This window comes from Berghia stephanieae, chromosome 1 (genome assembly GCF_034508935.2).
Source record: "Berghia stephanieae isolate SIO BIC M18660-M18661 chromosome 1, UCSD_Bste_1.3, whole genome shotgun sequence".
Lineage (NCBI taxonomy): Eukaryota > Metazoa > Mollusca > Gastropoda > Nudibranchia > Aeolidiidae > Berghia > Berghia stephanieae.
In genome coordinates, this window is record NC_088360.1 from 91,749,505 (window position 1) to 91,761,821 (window position 12,317).

Here is a 12,317-nt window from a genome sequence, read left to right on the forward strand (position 1 = left end):
AAACAAACACCTAGAGGATTAAGTATAGTACCAATTACTTATAATAAAAGCATAATTAATTCCAACAATGATAAGACGAGTTGAAAGTTAAAAAACCACAAAAAAGACACAAGATTTTTACAGTTAAGCATCTCTTTATGCTCTTGTGCCGTTCCATTAGCCGCAATTGACAGGACAATATTTGAAGTCTCAGGTTTGAGAGTTTTTGCCAAGTCGAGGGTGATTTAAATCGATTGATATTTGAAGAGCAAGTTTGAAGAGATATTTAAAACGTTTCATAGACTCCATTTTTCTCTTTTTGCCTTTTTACCACGAGAGACCTCTTTCCAGAAAACCATTGTTTGCGTATACGACTTATCAGGTTTGTAAAGGTGATTAATGATGAGATTACAAACCTTTATTTGAACAGAGCATGTTCTTATTGATTGATTTAATGAATCTGAAGACAGTTTGACAATGTCACATTGTCAGGTCACTCAAATGCTGTTATCAGTACTTTTAACACTGCCGTATTCCGAGAAAACACTTTTTTTTATTGTGTTGTTTGACCAGGGAACGTTTTCTTCAAATATAGATCGACTAAAATTACATATAACTTATCAAATTTAAACACACAAACAAACAAAAAATACAACAAACAACAACAACAACAACAGCATAAACAAACATAGAAAAAACAACAACAGGAAAACCCACATAAAAAACCTTAACAACAACCCCCCTCGTAATATTGCAATAATATAATATTTTAAAAAAGCAAAAACCAAGAAAAACAACATCAAGAAAATTTTTAAAAAATAATAAAAACACACAAAACAAACATTAAAAAAGTAAATAAACAAAAATGATTCGAAGTCAAGGGTTCGAGACTTTTGACAAGTCGAGATTCTTTACACTCGATTAACGTTTGAAGTACAAAGGTTTTTTTTGCCAAACTGATTAGCAAAATATGATTTATCAGCTTACAACTGTAACTGTACAGTGTGTGAAAAGAACGTCTGCACTAAATAACAGGAGGCCGTAAATTATACAGTTAAACGGAGTCACAATTAAGTGACAAATTTTGGCAATCGTTCTACTTTACCTATCTGTCAGCGGGTGCCTGTCAAGTAACATGTTTGGGACAAGGTAGGACATATTTCCATTAACCAGCTAAATGCCGGAATCTGGGAAAACATGTACATATTTAAAATTTGGCCATAAAATTCGTCCTTCAAATATCGATCGATTTAAATGACAGTTAAATCGATCGATATTTGAAGGACACGTTTTCTGCTCAAATTTTTAAATACATGTTTTTTTTCAGAGTAGCCCAGCTAACTGGTTAAAGTGGAGTAGCTAGTTGGGTCATAACCGCTGGCACCCCAAAACAAACAGGGGTGATTAGTATATTTGCAACTTTCTTGTTGGACTCTTGATAAGTACTGCGTTTGGTTTTTATTGCCTAGAAGAATGCACACAAGTAGTACAGGGTTCTAAGAATGGTTGAGAGTGGTACTTTTACACACACACACACACACACACACACACACACATATATATATATATATATATATATATATATATAATGAATCGTGTTATGATACAAATATGGTAGGAATAGTGCTCGACATGTTGATAGTAACAATGGGGCAAATTATTATTATAATAATTATCACGATATTGGGGTCAGTCTATATCAATGTTTCAGGCCCTTACGGCCATCCATTGTCAGGACTGTGTGTTACATGACTTTGAGTTGTTGATTGACGAAGTGGTTCCGTAGGTTTGAAGTTGATTAGAAGGTGTTATATATATATATATATATATATATATATATATATATATATATATATATATACTATATACAATATATATAAATATATATATATATATATGTATATATATATATATATATATATATATATATATATATATATATATATATACATATCTATATATATTATATATATTATATATATATATATATATATATATATATATATATATATATATATACACACACACACATACACAGTACTCAGAGCCCAGTTCCTACCAGAGATCTCTGTTGTTCGCACTGCTACGGATGCCGTGAGGCTCAGTGCTTCTGTGATACGGTGTCTTGTCTTTTCACAAAAAATCAAGCGATAGTAAGCGTGGATGGATGGATGACAGTGATCGTGGAAAAAGCTGGTCCAGACGTTGTTTTCTCTGGTAAAGCACTTTACCCCACTGTACTCAGATGTGAATGTTTACCTGGCTCCAAGCAGTGACATATATTATAAGAGTGATGGTATAAAAAGGACGCCTAGCAGGCAACTGGGATTGTATGAAATGGAAATATGAAATATGGTTCCGTATAACCAGCTAGGGGAATAAATGAAACACCTTGAAGCGTATTAAGCATGGAGAAACCGTGGAATGCGCTGTATAAGTGTTCATAATTATATCTTTTATACTTATTTTAAAGCTCTGTTCTCCCATTGTGCATTAAAATGCAATGAACAAAATCCGTCTTGAACGGATTAATATAAAATTTGTGCATGATTGCCCCATCAATAATTGCCCAATGAAAGACATCAGAGGAGGATTGATAAAAATATAAGAAAAAAAGTAAAGAAAAGTGGCAAAGACTCATCATAATCCTAATCTTAAGTGAATACAATTTAATCCTCTCAAAACTTGCAGTTAACCAGTTAACTGTCGTGCTCTGGAAAAACACGAATAACATTTTGGCCAACAAACCCCCAACCCAATCGTCCTTCAAATATCGATCGATTTTAATGACCTCCATCTTAGCAAAAACTCTCAAATCTAGGACCTTGCGAGGTCCCAGGTTTGTGAGTATATGCCAAGAAGAGGGTCGTTTAAATTGATCGATATTTGAAGACGAGTTTTCTGGCCAACATTTTAAATATGTGTTTTTCAAAGTACGGCGGTTAAACGTTTGAGTTCATGGTAAGTGTGTTACATGTGAGGATAATGTCTTCATTAATTTCTTCTATCTTCTATATTGCGTAAATAATAAATCGATATCTCTATATAAGTGTAAACAATAGAAGTCATGCCATGCCAGGTACCGAGTGATTACGTATGCTGCAACACATTAATTTTATGAGAAAACTGTAAAGGCATGCTGCTGGGCTCCGAGAAACATTTTTTTTTCCATTTGAAGTCTCAAATTTGAAGCACTCTGTTGATGGTATGAGTTTGGGTAATATATTTATAACATCCGCCGGTCGGATGTAACGTACCAACATACACAACAATGTGTAACCTTAAAGTTAACAGTCTGATTGATATCATAGTGAGAACTGATCATTAAAATGGCTGTCTAAAAACAATAACAAAGAGCTGAGTGGCGTCAATTTCGTTACTTCTAAAAAATAAAAATTAGAATTGGATAACAACAAGATTGGGGAGTTTACTCATTACAAATGAAGGGGTGAATACTTTGGCCAATACGATTCAGAGTTCATCCAGAAATACGAGTAGTAATGCAGAATACAATGTATCGAACTACACTTTTTGAAAACTGTATAGATCTGATGTCACTATCTTCCGGTCAAATCATACTTTACAATATCAGAAACCCGACAGCATAATCATAAAGGTATTTATAAAAACAGCAGAAGGGGAAAACAAAACATGATGCAAATTGCATGCTGAACAATGCAAGGGAGAGTGAGAGGTACTATCGTAGACCTTACTTTCTTTGATACGGAGTTAAAATGTGACCCTTACCTATCTTTGATTTTAGTGGTAGCATGACTTATAACAATAAGCCAGAGTTTATTCACTTCGTTGTTTTCGATAACTCGTTGATAACGGGAAACACAGCCCAATTTAAAGGTTGGCTAATGTCTTGAAGGAAGATCAAGTTATCTACATAAAATATCAAGTATCCACTTGAACGACCCTGTTTCAGATTCGACGTTTGATAAACGTATTTTTAATGATACGTATCAAGTTTTAAATACATTCAGGTTATGTGTTCCTTTGTATGATGTATTTGCGGAGATAGTGTCATTAAAAAAAACCGCCATTTGATTTGTTCAAGAACAATTCCTATATTGTGTTCCTCGTGTAAATAAAGGTGTCGACATTGGGAAAAAAGGGTGTGAGGAGAATATGTAGTAAAGTAGTCATTCAGAGCCATGTGAGTCATGAAGCCGGGCTTTGTCCCGGTTTCTGTGGCGTTAAAAGGAGATAATACTTGCTTGCTATCTTATTGATAGGGTATTCACCTGTCGCAAAGTACTTACCGTTAGCTCTAAATTAAATAACAGCTATCCAATCATTGACATTTTGGGTGGACAAGAGGGTAAGAAAACAACTGAATCCGATTGTTGTGGTTCCGGGATTGAAACAACAAAAAAGTGAGCTTTTATATAGCGCAATATCCACGAAACTTGCTCAAAGCGCTCTACGAAGGGTCCCTGACCAAAAGCCTAACGTAAAGCGGAGAACGAGACATGATGCCTGTTAGGTGACATTACAATTTTTTCCCGACAGAGACAACGCTGTTAACGGCCAGATACTCATTTTACACCTGAGTACGGCGAGAGAAAGTGAGTAAAAGCCTTTTCCAAGGACTCAACTATGCGCCGAGCGAGGCTCGAACCCAGGACCTTCCGATCCGAAAGCGAGTGTCATATCACAAGACCACATAGTTTCAGAAACAGACTCTTTGGGCCGTTTTCACGAACGCGGACTAGCGCTTATTCTCTATCTCTGACTTTAGTCAATGACTTGAAAAAATCGGATTGCATGTGAGCTGACTAAGCAAGTCCGAGACTAAAATCACGGCACCTTCGGAATAAGTTTGCCCAAGTTTTAGTAATTTCCTGAGGCAAGACTTCATGCTTTAGTCTGAGACTACTTACTAGTAGGAGATGGCATAGCGTCAACAAAATAGAAGCTATTTTTAGATTGTGTGCGCTACGATTCGGAAAGAACATACGTCTGTTACGAATGACAAAGGTAAAATTTGTAATGTTGCCATTGACACTGGCTTTAAAAAACTAAAGATACGTGCATAATGTCGAAAGTACACATTTTTGTGAGTAAATTTAAAAAAAAAAGAATCTATCGTCTCGTGAGTTGAGAGTGAAAGAGAAACTCCGAAATCGACGGGTTTGCGTCAAAGAACAACCCCCCCCCCCCCCCAAAAAAAAAGATTATAAAGTATAGTGGACACAAAAGTTATTCTGTTGGCATTGCAACTGACTGAAATAATGTGATTAATCAGAACACACTTTCCCTTTCGTTTATTTATTTATTTATTTATTTTTTTTTTTGGTTCAATTTCTTTAAGTTTCAATCTCCGTGCACGTCGGTCTCAATGAAACTGCCATTGGCCTAAATATAGAATTGACGTCGACGATGGACATCATTGAAGTCTATAACAGTCGACAGTCAATATTGCGTGTGCTGCTAATTTCCTCTTTGGAAATCTTTTGAGTATGAAGTGTATATTTTTTACCTTCGTGAACTAGAGAGGTGATGTTACCCGCACAAAGTAGCCGAATTAGTCACTGTCCTTACAACGCCCACTTCTAGGCAAGAGACTAACTAGTCCGAGACTAGAAAGCGTTCATGAAATCCGATTTTTTTAGACACTCGCTTTGCTTGGGCTTAAGACTAGCTAGTCATTTACTTGACTAGTAAATTACTAAATCTAATCTCACAATTGCTCTATTATACCCAAGGTGCCTTCTACAACCAAGACCTCTAAGAGTTGTATGTGATTGAATCTCTATAATATCTAATATTCTGGTTAGCAAAAAAACATTTTTTTGAATGTCATAATAAATCAAAAACCAAAGAAAACAAAACCCCATGCATACTCTCGTATTAGATAATGGTCCGTGGGGCAACGTACGAAACCCTTTCAGAATTCAAATTCATTAGTTAGACAAAATATATTGTTGACTTCAAAACTTATGGCCGTAAAAGTTGTTCGTTACATTATAATATTATCTTAAAAATTAAGATTAAGATTTTCTTGTTCTAAGTTTTTGATGGTTTTGATGTGAAAACCACACTTCCGGCAACAGGCCAAAATAAGTCGATGTGTCAATGATCTGGTAAATTTTTAGGGTGTTTCCCGAAGAATTGCCCAATATTCCTCAATATGTTGATGTTCCTGACATCCCACTATAAACTCGCTGTCAAAGCTCGTCCCATGAATGCTCGATCGGGTTCATGTCTGTCCAAGGTTTAAAAAGTTTATTCCGCCAGAAATAATTTATTTTTCTTTTTAAGTAAGACGTATGAGATTCGATCATTATTCTGCTGAAAATAGTGCACTTCTCAATGAGCGTCAAAGAACGGAAAACTCGTATCAGTCCATTGTCCACATAAACATGACCCACCATGATTGATAACGTGATCCTAGCGGTCTTACGTGCTGATTCCCACCCGAACCATGATATCACCACTGCCGAAACGATCAGTATCCATGACAAAATTATCTCCAAGTTATTCATTGTCACAACGCCAAACTCTCATACAGGCATCAGGGAGGACACCTTGAATCTACTCTCATCGGAGTACAAAACCGGGTCCCAGTGAGGATTAGATCAATGTTGATGTGAGATACACCAGCCCAGGCGGGCTTGCCTGTGAAGATTAGCCAACATACGGGCGTTGCCATTTGAACCCAGTAGCTTTCGAACGTCTAACTAGATTGTTAGGCATGTCGTGAGACCATTTATTATCAGATTCGAACCGATCTTATACAAATTCGTAGCAAAAATGTAAATGCCATCACAATTTACATGGAACGTTTTATAATATCATCTTCAAATAATTTGTCACGTAAACACACTTTTATGCCATTTCAGCGTAATGACGAAGATGGCATGGGGAATTTTGCAGATCTGGAGATAAAATCACTTAAGAAAAAGTAAGAGGAAGGGGACTGGTTCAAATAGGGAACAAGTGATCCCACGACTAAAGCATCAATGTGTCTATTTTTACATTACCTAAAAGTCCCATCCAGACACAAGTAAATAATCCCGCTATGAAAGGGCTCTCCAACGTGTTTACTTGAAAAAGGCCAAAGGCCGAAACGTCGCTTGTTTTGTGTTGTTCCCATATTTATGAGTCACATTTACTCCCTTTATCTTTCTCTCCATTTTATTGCCTCATTTAGGCACCTCTAGTTTTTGGTTTTACAAAGTACAGTAGAATATTAAAAACTAAAAATAATAATAGAACATAATATTGGGAATCTATCGGTGGAATGTTGGTGATTTTCAGCCCAATTCCACATTTAATTTGTCAAATCCATGTGGTACCAGGTCGAATAGCCCGAGTCACTTCCCCTTTCCTTATAGGCCTACTTCAAAATTCAAACTGTGTGTTGAGTGTTTCATCTTTTTGATTTTAATCAGACTGTGCTTGGATTTTATGAAATCTGTTTCTATGTTATGGAATATTGTACACGTGTGATATCGGAACTTTGTTGTATATTTAAAAATTCATTAAAACTTTTCATAACCGTGAATCTCAGTGGGTAAGCTGTGAAATTTGAAACTGCTGTTTAGAAAAATGAAAATCGTTGAGCAAAGCTTTTTTTTAAAGTAAAAAAAAAAAAAGGGGGGGTCGGGGTGGGGGGTTCTTTTATCCTACTTCGTTTTAGCCCTTTCTGGTGGTTTTTGATTTTACTTTAATCTTAGTTATTATATAACCGTTTTGATCACGACATCACAAGGGCTTCTTCGAAGTTCATATTACTTTCGTGATGGATTCATTTGTGTATGTTGTTATTTAAAAATTAATTGTAATAGTAGTAGGAACAGCAATGGTAGAAACCAGAGATAAATCTTACGTTAAATGGTTTGTTTTCAAGTATATTCCCGAATATATATATATATATATATATATATATATATATATATATATATATATATATATATAAAATATAAATTGTCACTCACATTATATGGCCAAGACGTTCGTTTCTGTGGCCATATAATGTGAGTGACAATTTATATTAGCTCTAACCATCATTATCGAGCACTTTCGTACCTACGAAGACCCACCAACACTCATATATAATATATATATATATATATATATATATATATATATATATATATATATATATATATATATATATTATATATATATAATATAATATATATTATATATATATATTATATATATATATAAGAGAGAGAGAGAGAGAGAGAGAGAGAGAGAGAGAGAGAGAGAGAGAGAGAGAGAGAGAGAGAGAGAGAGAGAGAGATAGAGAGACGATAAGCGAAATCACGCCAAACGCCACTAACTTATGTTGACATAAGAGTGACATTGCTTTTTGCCACATAAAACGTTTCAAATACTCAGCATATAAGTTGTTGTACATGATAGCAAAGCCCATAACACAGATTCATTGGCTAGAAGAATAATGATATTTTAAACATCAGGGTGACCAGATTAATTTTGCATGAAATGCCAAACAATTTGTAGAAAATGTCAAATGGTCTGAAAAAAATGCCTAGTGTTTTATGCAACTCTTTTCAGCTAAAATTTAAAAAAATAAAATAATATAAACAAATGCTAAAATGTCAACCGCTGTTTTTTTGGGGGTTTTTGTTTGGAGCTTAGCATAAAAAGCCCTCAACTGGCAACACCAGTATAAATCTAAATGAATTTTAAGTGGCATTACTAGGGATGCGAGTTTTAAAGCTGTGTTTCGGGTCATCAGATAGCGGTGACTGGTTTCGTTAAAATAAAATACAAAAACATAATATGCGTTGATTATTCATTACATTTGTCTTAGATGTTTTACATAACTGCAATGCAAGTGCTGATATGGGGGGGGGGGGAGAGAGAGAGAGAGAGAGAGAGAGAGAGAGAGAGAGAGAGAGAGAGAGAGAAAGAGAAAGAGAGAAAGAGAGAGAGAGAGAGAGAGAGAGAGAGAGAGAGAGAGAGAGAGAGAGAGACTTTTCCAAATGGAGCTCGTGAGGCAGATTTGTTAAGTACTAGAAACAAGAGAAGGGACAGTGAGAGGGGGATGTTTACAAAGTTAAAGATTTACTTACTTATACTTAATAATAATACTTACTTTTGCAGCTAGAAAAATAATTTGGATTGCAGTTTCAATAATGATGTATGCGTATAGATATTCGTAACGTTCAGAATCCACTGCTAGATTTAAATATCCATCAAGATTATCGCCATCATTACCACCACTACAGCAATCACCACCACCACCACTACTACTACAACCCCTCTACCACATCAACATCATTGTCGTCGTTTTTTTTGCCATCATCATCCTCGCTACTGCAATGCAGTTATGTAAAAAATAAAAATAAAAATATTTGTAATGAATAATCAATGTATGAACTCGTTATTTTAACGAAACCAGTCATTGTAATATGATGAAAAGAAACACAGCTTTAAAGCTTTCGCATCCCTAGTAACATTGGGGTTATTACTCACAAGCCTAGAGGGCGCTTTTTGTCATCACCGACAAATAAAATACTGAGACGATAGAGAGACTGTCAGTTCTTAACATAGCTCTTCTTTTCTTTTATCAACACTACCAACACAACCAGTACCCCACTATTACAACTACGACTGCTTCTCCAATCTACCGCCACTGTGAAACCACAATGACCACCAACACCACCATCTAGAGCGATTTTATGGTCTAGGGTATGGCATTCTGCTTGTGAACCCTCTGTAAATATACACACACATATCCACATATTTCAGGAAAAATACATAATAATAATGTAACAATGGTATGTTAATTGACATAATACCATTTCCTAAAATAGTGTACAATGTATAGAACTCGAGTATCAATTTGAAAAGAAGAAGGTTAAAACTCTGTCAGATATACATACATACATAAGATAGGGGGTGAGAGCATAATGTGGTGGGCTATTATCACATTCAGCACATGGTGCAGGTGATATTGATAATTTTTTGTGATGGCGATGGTGATATTAATATTAGACTTGGTAAAAGAAAAATATGTGTTCGACTTTTTAATTTAGCGCAATTTTCATTTAGTGCGCTCAAACCTTTACCAAAGATCCAAAGTCAACAGCAACAATGGACATGTTAAAAAGATATGTAGCCTGTAAAGAGCTATATTTGTTTCGAGAGACAACTCTCTTAACAGCCAGATGCTCATTTTACAACTAAGTATGGTGAGAAACCCCTGTGAGTGTCCAGGGTCCCTCATCTGAGAGGGTGCAAGAATAGCCCAATGCCAAGCCAGCATATCGTAAAAGGCGACTAATGGTGTGTGACTCCCCCTTTTTTGAGTCACCTGGTCCTCCAGGTTGGGGGTTGTTGAAGGGTTAACACCCCTTCCGTAAAACTCAAACCGTTACAGAAACGCAGATGGACAAATCAAATCCGTTTCTTAGCTTGGGTGACCAAAGAGTTTCCGCAATGACAGAATTTATGAAGGACAACAGAAAAAGCCGAAAGGACTCTGGTGACCTGATGCAGAAGATCAAGGGGAATGCCACGAGGAACATGGAGAAGAATTAAAGAAGCTGACATACAGAGAAGTGATAAGACATGGAATGAGATAACAAAGTTAGCTCGGGATAGAGAAGGATGGAAACTGTTTGTCTGTGGCCTATCCCCTGACCCAGAGTGAAAAAGGCAATGATGATGATGGTGAGAAAAAATGTGTGCAAAGAGTTTAGAATTTTACATAACTTTGTTGCCACGTTTCTGTTGCAAGAATATTTAGTTGACAAAAATATTCTTTAATCCGAAACTAAAATGGCATTTTGGTAATGCAAATTATGCCCATCCACACCTTTCACAGGATCTAGATTACAACTATTTTAAAACCTGATAGAATCCATGCCCTGAAAAATACCCTCTAAACATTCTTTGTTTCATTATTATTATCAGTATCATTATTATTATAATTATTTTTATTACGATTATTATTATTATTATAATAATTATTATAATAATAATAATAATAATAATTATTATTATTTGTGGTGATTATATTCAAGTGTCATTAGTTATATTATTTATACTGATCCATAAATCCAGGCACTTTGTCAGAGACGCCAACTTTAAATTCGGACACTACTCGTAGGAATTTCAATGCCGAAAGAGGAATTTCCGCACACAAGAAAAAAGAATTGGAATGGTATTTGGCATTGTGTTTACATATTGTATAGTTCTAAATAGATAACTGATTAGAATTATATTATAATACATAAACACATTGCCAAATACAATCCCAAAGTTTCCTTATTTTAAATGATGTAAAGCGCCAAAACCTAATGGTAGAGATTGTAGTACTGGTGGTAGTGAGGATGATGTGGTGTTAGTGGTTATAGTAATAGTGGTAGAGATGATGAAGATGTGATAGTGGTGGTGATTGTAGCAGTAGTGGTAGTGATGATGATATGGTGGTGGTGGTTGAAGTAGTAGTTGTAGTGATGATGATGTGGTGGTGGAACAGTGGTTGTAGTAGTTGTGATCGTGATGATAATGATGTGGTGGTGATGGTGGTTGTAGTACAAATAGTAGTGATGATGATGTGGTAGTGGTGGTTGTAGTAGTAGTGGTAGTGATGATGATGTGACGGTGGTTGTAGTAGTATTAGAGGTAGTGATGATGATGATGTGGTGATGGTGGTTGTAGTGCTAGTGGTAATGATGATGTGGTGGTGGTGGTTGTAGTAATAGTGGTAATGATGATGTGGTGGTGGTGGTTGTAGTAGTAGTGGTAGTGATGATGTGGCAGTAGTGGTAGTTACAGTGATGATGATGTGGTGGTGGTGGTGGTTGTAGTAGTAGTGGTAGTGATGATGTGGTGGTGGTGGTGGTTGTAGTAGTAGTGGTAATAATGATGTGGTGGTGGTGGTGGTTGTAGTAGTAGTGGTAATGATGATGTGGTGGTGGTGGTTGTAGTAGTAGTGGTAATGACGATGTAGTGGTGGTGGTGATGGTTGTAGTAGTTGTGGTAGTGATGATGTGATGCTGGTGGTTGTAGTTGTAGTGGTAGTGATGATGATGTGGTAGTAGTTGTAGTGGTAGTTGCAGTGATGATGATGTGGTGGTGGTGGTTGCAGTAGTAGTAGTGATGACGATGTGGTTGTGGTGGTTGTAGTAGTGGTGGTTGTAGTAGTGGTGGTAGTGATGATGGTGGTTGTAGTAGTAGTGGTAGTGATGATGATGTGGCGGTGGTGGTGTAGTTGTAGTGGTAGTGATAATGTGGTGTCGTGGTTGTAGTAGTAGTGGTAGCGATGATGATGTGGTGGTGATGGTGGTTGTAGTACAAATGGTAGTGATGAAGATGTGATAGTGGTAGTTGTAGTAGTACTGGTA